The sequence below is a fragment of the Sturnira hondurensis genome, unplaced genomic scaffold, assembly GCF_014824575.4.
Source record: "Sturnira hondurensis isolate 20B ecotype Veracruz unplaced genomic scaffold, ASM1482457v3 Scaffold0000648, whole genome shotgun sequence".
Lineage (NCBI taxonomy): Eukaryota > Metazoa > Chordata > Mammalia > Chiroptera > Phyllostomidae > Sturnira > Sturnira hondurensis.
The window spans coordinates 10,265,310-10,275,037 of record NW_028073279.1 but is presented as its reverse complement, the minus strand read 5'-3'; positions in this window follow the sequence as shown (position 1 = coordinate 10,275,037).

Here is a 9,728-nt window from a genome sequence, read left to right as displayed (position 1 = left end):
TTACAATTCCTGAAACCAGGCAGAGCGGTCCACAACACAACTGTATTTTATATTCTTCATATAAAAGTAAGATTTTATTTTAGCTTCCTTTCTATATATGTTGCAGGAAGATGGCTTTGCTTAGGTAAAGCCCCTGGTAACTTCAGAGGTTTGTGGCACCAGGTTCTAAATGCTTCCAACCAGTGTGCAAGATGAGTGTGCAACACATACATATACCCACAGCAAGCACCTAAAGAAATGCTTTATTTTAGCTCCTCGCTCAGTAAGAACATTATTTTTTAATTGGTACTGTTGACTGAGGCTTTCTTCAAACCATCTGCCCCAAACTTTCTATCCTGCATTTTTTGACAATGGAAAGACACATGTTGGTAAGGTATGCTTTGTGTCTGAGAGGCTGAAGGAATGAGCGTTTGGACGTTCCCAGATGCACACCGAGTGCATTTGCAGAGCAGGAAAATTTTCTGTAAGCAGGAACTGAAAATGAGGAGCAAGAAGAGGAGCAAAGAACCGACTGTGAGGGGCTAATCAAAAGGGCTGAACAGAAGATTTAGGTCCTCGGAATCGTAATTATGCGGTTCCCTACATCCCCCTCCGGGCCGCTCTCTCTTGATGGAGCCTTGAAGAGGAGCACTCTCATTGGGAACACTCTTCTGTCTGCTCTATACAGGAGGCCAAGGATGTCTAATTCGTAACTCTGACTCCAAAGGGCCCTTCTGGCTTATGCTGGCCTTGCCGACCTTTGCTGTCCATCCCAGAGCCCTTGCTTGTAGGCCTTTTGCTCCAGAAAGGGCTGCTGGTGCCAGCAATCTGCACAGGTGGTGGGGACAATTGCAGCACATTCATCAGAACAGATGGGATCTGAACCCGAGCAGAAGCAGGAAGATCATCATGAGAGCTGGCTCCTTTGGTGTGGGTTTCAAACAAATGGGAATATGTTCCAAAGTGGTCTGGCAATCGGTTGCAACCATGGAGCTGAGATTTGCTGAAAGAAAGGAAGAAGAATGATCTCAATAGCTAGCATGCACAAGAGCTTCTTACGTGCCAAGCACTGATCTAAGCATCTTAAATGCATTAACTTATTCTCACAAGATAGATGCTATTATGATTATCTCCTTACATAAATGAACACTAAAGCACAGAGAGGGCGAGCAATTTGCTCAAGGTTAATAGTAAGTATATGGCCGAGCTAGGATTTGAACTTGGGGACTCCACATTTTCAGCCGCCTTATTGTGCTGCCTCTCACTGCCTACATAACCCACCCAAGAGTAATAGTAACTCAGTCTTTTTTTCCATACACATGCTAGGCACTGGGTTAAATGCTTGCTGTGCAGTGCTTCCCACAATCCTTACAACAACCCTGAAAAGAAAGTATTGTTATTATTTCCATTATTCTAATTAAGGAAGCTGAGGCTCAGGAAGCTCAGGGATGTTAATTTTCCTGCAGTTACAAAGCTAATAAATGACTCAGAAAGCCTATGTTCTTCTTAGTCATTCTGTCTTGTGCACTTCCGTGTAAATTGTACAAACTGTAAAAAGAAGAAAACAAGTGAAAACAGTTCACAGGGAGTCTCCTTCAATCATAGACACTAAATAGGCGCAAATTTATTTCCAAGAAAATTCTACAGGACTTGAGATCTGACAGTATTGTTACCGAACAAAGGGTCCGAGGGGGGGGGCAATACTTGGCCCACCGAGGGATGCCAAAAACTGCTGCAGAAAACAGAGACCCCTCCCAAGGACGATACACTAAAATCTTAAGGTCCTTCTGTCCGCCGCCAATTGGAAATACATCTCTCAATGCCAGAGATTTGTGAAAAGGAAACAAAATGTTTATTTAATGCTATTTAGGCCTAATGCCTTCCTTAAAATATTAAAGTCTTTAAGGATATACACCTACACACACACACACAGCGCTCCCTTCTCCCACTGTCCCAACTCCAGGTACCGTAAATCAGGAAAAGAGCACACGTCCGTTTTTCTCCCAGGCCGCTGGCACGTGAGCTGTGTCGCCTGCCTGTCCAGGCAGGATCTCCAATTAATCCAAAGTCATGCGGCACCTTCCACTGGCAAGAGTTCTTTGTACCAAGTTCTAGTCAAAGTCTCTCCTGCTTTCCAGGCTACTCAGCCAAAGGGAGCACGCCAAAGCTGCATGGGCCTCTTCTACCAAAGCCGCACCCCACCAAAAGTGCGCGTCTTTCTTCTTCACCTGGCCGCAGGGATCTCCATTCTGGCATAGCTGCGTGGTCTTCCCTTCCACCTGGCCAAGAGGGGGTCTGCACTCTGCTGAAACCTCGTGTCTCTCCCCCAATGGCTACAGGGGTCTACATCTTTCCAAATAGCGTGGCTCTCCCCCTCATCTGGCCAAGAGGGGGTCCTCACTCTGCTAAAGCCACATGGCTCTCTCCTAATGGCTACAGAGGGTCCTCACTCTGAGAAGCAGCTCCCAATTCTCAATCCTCGCCTGGTTCCCCGCCACTCCCTTCTCCCTGGCCCAAAACTTGGCCACAGCTATTTAACATATCTATGAAACCAGTTAAAGGTTATAGATATGTTAAATGCCATTCCAGAGGTTAGCTACAAAACTGTTGCTATGCAAAACAGCTCTCAATGGCCCTGCTCCATTCATCCCTTCCCCCAACTGACACCTTGTGGGGGGGGGGGTGAGGACATCTCAATATTTCCTCCAATATTCCTGTACACCTTGAGTTCTGGACACCATTCCTAATCTTTTCTGGGCCCGCCCTTGGCTGCACCCTGTATCAGTATGGTGAAAGGCAAAGAATCCCAAGCTTGTGGTCGGAAGATCTAGGTTCAAGTCTCATCTTTGGCAATCACGTTCCAGCTTCAGTTTCCTCATGTGAAAAATTAGGCCTGCTTGTGGGAATAGAATGATAAGACAGGTGGGGCTTTTATTTAACACATATAAGGTTGGGTTTTTTTTTGGTTTGGTTTGGTTGTTCACTTTTGGTGGTGTACGTCCTGAGGATTTTGACACATATATAACGGCAGGTACCTACCATTATAGAATCATACAGAATAGTTTTTCTGCCCTGAAAATCCTCTGTGCTCTGACTGTGCATCCCTCCTTTCCCCTTAAACCTTAGAAATCACTGATTTTTTTTTTTACAGTTTACATAGTTTTGCCTTTTTCAAAATGTCCTATAATTGGAATCATACAGTATGTAGGCTTTTCAGACTGGCTTCTTTCACTTACTCACATGCGTTTAAATTTCTTCCATGTCTTCACAGCTTGATAACTCATTTCTTTTCAATGCTAGTATATTCTGTTGTCTAAATGGACCAGAATTTGTTAAGTGGTTATTTATTTATCTTTTTATCCCACCCTCTTAATTTTGTAGGCAAAACAAAACAAAAAACCGACCCCTGAATGCTATAGAGGTTAAAAAAAACCTCCCTCGAGTCCCACAACTAGCTCATGGCAGACTGACTCTTCAACCTCTGGGGCACTTTTGCTCCTCTCCGGGCTGACTTTTAATATTCTCTAGGGCCTGTGTGTGACACGTCTCCTCTCATTACTTGTATCCATTTGCTAAGCTATTGCCTCTTTTGTGTCTGTGGAATTAGGGGCCGAGAAGACTTCGGATACGGTTCTGTGTGCGTGTTCTCAACAACGATGGAGCGGTTGACAGTGTTGACTCTGTTCCTCATGTAGCAGATTTTGAAGGGGCAGTGGTGGCAGGGGGCTTCCCACCTCCTCTGCCTCCTCCTCCTCTTTCTAGGATGGACCACCAAATGATGACGTGAACTAGGAGACAAGGAAGGCGTAGTGCATTCCTTAAGGGTAGTTCCATCTGTTGTGAAGGCAAGTGTGGTGTGGCTTGGAAAGAGGACATTACTAAGGAGGAAATCTAACGTGTATCCATGGCAAGTCCTACACTTAGATTCAAAAAGTCATTTGTACCCAATGCAGGGTACGGTAGAACAGTCCACACAAGTGACCTTGGGATTTTAGCTATAGAAGCTCAGTAATAAACCATATGGCTATGGAGTTGCCTAAAAAGCAACGGCACTTAGAGTGTGCACATACAGTTGCTCTGGTGCCCTGATCCTGTGATGAACTGACTGACAGACTCAGACAAGTTTTGAACCGTCTCAGAGAGGACTCCCTCTGCGTTTTGTATTCAAGCACAGATGCATAGGAAGGCCCATTTGCGGATGTCATGTCATATACCTAAACCTTGTATTAACAAGCTGAAGCATGACCAGAGGCTTCAGACTGGGCACAGAAAGGGGGCTCACCTTTGTGGGGCCTTCCAGGTAGTGGACACCTGGCTAGGACTCTACTGACAATCACCTACAGTCTCAGTTCATCTTCCCACCAACCCTGACGTGGAGTTTTCATTAATCTCACATACATCCCCTAGGAGGTCACTCCCCTTGAAGGTGGCAGGGCTGGCTTCTACACCCATGTCTTTCCTATTCCCAGGACAGTGAGCAATCTAAAAGCTGTACCATAAGGGGACAACAGTGGAAACCAGCCACACACAGATACCCAGAAATATTTGAAGGACTGTCAAATGGAAGAGGGAATTAGATTTACTTCTCTTCGGTCTCCCCACCCCCCCCAAACAACAACAACAACAACAAACTAGATTCACAGGATAAATGTACAGGGAAGTACATAGTAAGTTAGTATCAGGAAAAATATCAGAGGATGGTTCAGCAAATAATCCAGCTGATTTAACTCATCCTGAGTGCCTCCTCACTGCAGGAGAATTCAAGGAGAAACAGATTGGCCAATGGTCAGGATTGTTATTCATTCATTCAGCCAATGATGAATAGTGGCTATGATGTGTCATCACTGTCCTAGGCCTTGAGGATTTGGCAATGAACGAAACAGACCAAAAAAAACCCAAACACCTCTTGCCATCATGGGGTTTACATCACAATGGTATGTAGTGGTGCATTAGACTAGTGGACCCCCAGGGTAGCAGTCATGTGCCTGCCAGTGTCCCCTCAGTTTGTACCACTGTTGGGCATGCTACCTCTAGCTATCAGGGCATTCTCTGGCCATTGGAGCCCATTTGCCCTGAGTGTTGGAAGTGAGAGGGGAATTACTACTCTTCCCAGCAGCTGTCACCCAACGACTGATTGGATAGACACTCCTACCTTCTTGTCCCTTAGGTGGGATAGCTCCGAGGTGCATGATCTATGCTGTGTCCCAGAGTTCCCGAGAAGAATGCCACTCCAGTTGTCCGTGGTAGAAACTTGCTTGATCAGTTCCTTCTGTTCCCTATCTTACTACCCACCACCCAACCAGTGGTCTCTGGAATGACTGCCCAAATAAACCACTTGCATTTGAATTCTTGCCTTAGGGTCTGCTTCTGAAGGATCCCAACATAAGGCAATCTCTATGATTCATGAGCAGAGAGCACTGGCCGAATGTCAAGGGATTTGAGTTTTCATCATGTCTCTTGCTTGTATACTCTTGGGCAAGTTGCTAATCCTCTCTGGCTCCTCATATTCTCAAAATAAGAGCATTGAACTAAATAAAGTATATTCATGCCATCTATATTCATATCGACAAGTGTACCTAGCACATTGTAGACTCTTTACCTGCTTTTGAAATATCTTTCACATTCATGTCTCTTTGATCCTCAAAAGTATGGCCATTAATTAGAGTGGGTATAGGCAACTTTGCCCATTTAAAAGATTAGACAATTGTGTACCATAAAAACTTAGGTTCTTTTTTTCTTTTCTAAAACTTGTAGTTAATGTCCTGCTGTTTGAGTGATTCCCCTCCTTGTTCTCCGAATCTCTACCTTCAATCTTGATGTACACAATGAGTTTCTTGTTTCTTGATTCTCTCAAGAGAGATTATGACCAGGAAGCAGCTGAAACTGTGACTGAAAGAAGGGCCTCTGGGATATAAAAGCACAGCTTCAACAGCCCTTGTAAGTTAGGTTCTGTGTGGGACAAGCCTGGGCGGGTAGACACAGGCCCTGGGCTAGGTCCAGATGGCTTTGAGAATCGTGCGCCCACACTCTGATAAAGGCAGTATGGGATACATTTTTATATTTCTCTATGGTTTATAGAAGCACTTTCATATCCTCGATCTCACTTGATTCCCACTAACTGTGTGAGATATGACTTTCATTATTCTTTTTTGATGGGAAAACAGAGGCTGAGAGAAGTTGAGTGAATGTGATAAGTATGAAGTCTCCTTTAAAATGTTCAGAAAGATGCAGACGGAGGTGGTCATGCTGAGGCCTGTTCAAAGCAAAGCTGTTGTTGTGAGCTCTGCGGTGGCCGTGGAGACTCAGTCCGAGGGTACTTCCCAGCAGAAGCCAGGAGAACCTGTGGTAAAGAGGGAAGAGTAGAGACCCTTGCTTTATTATTAGAGAGATGACCCCACGGCACTCTGCAGAGAGAGAAGGAGAGACTTGAGCACTGCACTGAACCTCAGGGCCCATTCTGGTCCAGAGACAGGAAAGGCTTTCTGTAAGATTACATAGTTTATAGGGCGTATGACCATCCCGGTTTGTAATGAAATTCCTGATTCCCAAGAAACCCATAAGTTTCAAACACACTAGGACAGTTTGTCACTCTACAACTAGGAAATGTTTCTGAGACTCCCAAGTCTGTCTGATTCCCGGAGGTGACCTGTTGAACCACACTGGCACTGAATGTAATCATGAGTGATTTTTTTCACCCTCTGAAACTCATGTTCCTCATCTGTAAAATGGGAGCAATAATATCTAACTCAAAGAGGAGCTGTGGGATAAATTGAAAAATACATGTAAAGTGCTCACTACATGGTTGATATTATGACTATTATTATTACTTACTAAGACTAGAAACAGGTTTTCCTGGCTTTCTACCTACCTCTTTTTCATTATTCTTGGTTTCCCCCCAGCAGGATTGACAGATCACCATTAAGGTTTTTTTCTGCATGTGAAATAAAATTTCTGTGTGATAGCTAGAAGTTTTTGTAAACTTAGAATCCCAGGAAGCATAGATCTTTTTCTTTTAAAGATTTTATTTATTTATCTTTAGAGGGGAAGGGAAGGAGAGAAGGAGAGAAGTATCAATGTATGGTTGCCTCTGGTGTGCCCCCTTCCGGGAACTGGCCTGCAACCCAGGCTTGTGCCCTGACTGGGAATCAAACTGCAACCGTGTGGTTCGCAGGCCCACGCTCAATCCACTGAGCTACACCAGCCAGGGCAGGAAACATAGATCTTTTTAGTGAGCAAAAGCTTTTGCTATCTGTACTAAAAGTCACACCTCCTGAGAGGAGTTTTGCATATGGTTCGGCTGTGCCCTAAATATTTCTTTTTTAGATGAGAACAAGCTACTATCAGATATACAACAGAATGAACAGAATTTAGATGTATCTGGCACCAAGGGTTTGCTAGTGTTTGTGGCCAGAGAGGATGACTACATTTCTTAAAACATATCCAGTTAAGCAGAATAAGACTGTATATTGGCTGTAGCTACCATTTGATCGCTTTTCTCTGTTGTCACTGTTTCTGCCTGTGCGAATATGCTCTGGTGCATTGTATAAAGAGCATAATAAAATCCAGCATTTTATGCTAGATTTGGGGGGCTGTCTAGTTCTCCTGTTGTAGAGTTCTGAGTGGGCGTTTGAACTCTGAAACCCTGAAGACCAAGCTGCTCAAACAAACTCTTTCTGTGTCTCAGTGGGAAGCTCTTTGCTTTTCTTCTTCAGTTTCTTCAGCTGTAAAACAGGAATCCAAATAATTCCCTCTAGATCAGTTTTTTTTCTGAGCCGGTCTATAAAATTACACAAATATGAAAAACCCCATAGTGACAATGCACCCCTAGCACTTTGTTATGCGCCTAGAGATCTATGTGATTTTAAAAAGGGGGGAGGGATCTATCATCCAACAGGAAACCCCAGGGTGCTCTCTGCTCAGGCCGGGGTATCTTGTGATCAGCTTTTGGGGATCAGTTTCTGTGCACCTTCCTGGGGTTATCTTGCATGTGCTTTTCTAGTCTTTTCCCTAAAGGAAGCCCAATCCATCATAATTGTATAGGATTCAACACCACCTTCTCCTGCTTCTTCCTCCTCCTTTTTCTTCCTTCTCCTCCTTTTCCTTCTTCTTTCTTCTCTCTTAACTGTACTAAAAAAAAAAAAAAATGAGTGCAGCTTCCTTGCTGATTGTGGAGAACAAACCTGTATCTCTTTGGAAGCTTGTTGATCAAAAGCTTCATGTCATCTGCATGTCGGCCATTTCTCTGAGGGAAAAAGGCAGAGTAATCAAGAACGCTTGCTTGCCTCTCTTCGGAGAGGAAAACAGATGCACTGTGTGTATAATGGGACTGTGTTTAAAAAACAAAGAGCCTGGAAGAATTATACTTGTGCTCTCCCTGCAAATGTGTGGAGATAATGGTGGCTCAAACAGAGACGCCACATTCCAGAGCTCTCGGTGTCTATGGCAAGAAGCAGATGAAATGCGTCAATAAAATCTGGCATTTATTAGCGAGATAAGGACGTCTGGAGTAAATGGTATACTCTGATTAAGACAAGAAGAGGGAAACAGAAACATTTCGTACCGTGACACCGGTTTGTTTTGCTCTGGTGGTACCTGGGTTTATGATTTGGAATTTTGAACACGTTTCCTTAAAATGAGCCCTCACTGGTGTGGCTCAGTGGGCTGGGCATTGTCCTCCTTAAAATGATTGTTCATTTTTGGAGTTTTCTCTTCTTGGCCTGATAGGATTTACAAATCACACCAGATCTTTGGCTGTATTATTAAAAAGTAAAAATAGCAGATGGGTTGTGTGTGCTGCATGTTCCTCTAGGGGAATGAAATCCACGAAAATATTAAGCACAAGCATTGCACTGTTTGAAAGAGCAAAACAAAACAAACCATAGATATACAGGGAGCCAGCCGCCTCCCCTCCCATGGGGGGCTCTTCCATGGCTAGATCTGACCGTCGAAGGCAATTATCCCCACAGGGACCTGTGTATCACAGGACAACACTCCCCCCATAGTCAGAGTACCGAAAACTTCAAGTTAGTCTTTGTATTTCGTAGTTATGAAAAGAGACAAATGAGAAGATATATTTGTTTCTAGAATAGTTTTCAAAAATGTTTTTAGATTGGCTAGTACTATATTGTTCATTCCAGGCTTCCTGATTCAGTGTTTGGGGTGAAAGAGGAAAAATATTTTGTATTGACAGAAGATCAAGAGCAGATGTATGTGAAGGTCTCAAGCATACGTTTTAACTTACATCGTGTGCTGTGAGGAACTCTCTCAGAGCCAAAAAGTGATTTGTGTTCACTAATTGTAGGCAGTTTGGTAGTTTTTCCATATAAAAATAACTTTTTAAACTGTTATCTGTTGGTTTCCCCTCTGTTGTCCTAAATATGTTTTGTGTTTTTACTTCACAGGCTGATTTAGGGTTAATGTGGAGCTCGGTGTCTGGGGCAGCACTGGGTTTGACACCCAGAAGTTTCCTTAGGAAATTTAATGTGGTTTGGAAATCATTAAAAACTGTGGCTGTTGGAGCATGGGTCTATGAAAATGGGGCAGTTGCCAGGTAAATTTGATCAAGGTGGAATGTCAAGTTGGATCATTTGAGAATCAGGACCCCCAAAATGTATTGACTCTGGTGTCCAAAATAATCCAGACTGAATATCGACATTGCTCAGATATGCTGGAAGATTGCCAAATCTGTGCTTCAATTGGTGTGTGTGGAAACTGCTTACATGTGGAGCCTAGAGGGAGTCCATTGTGTT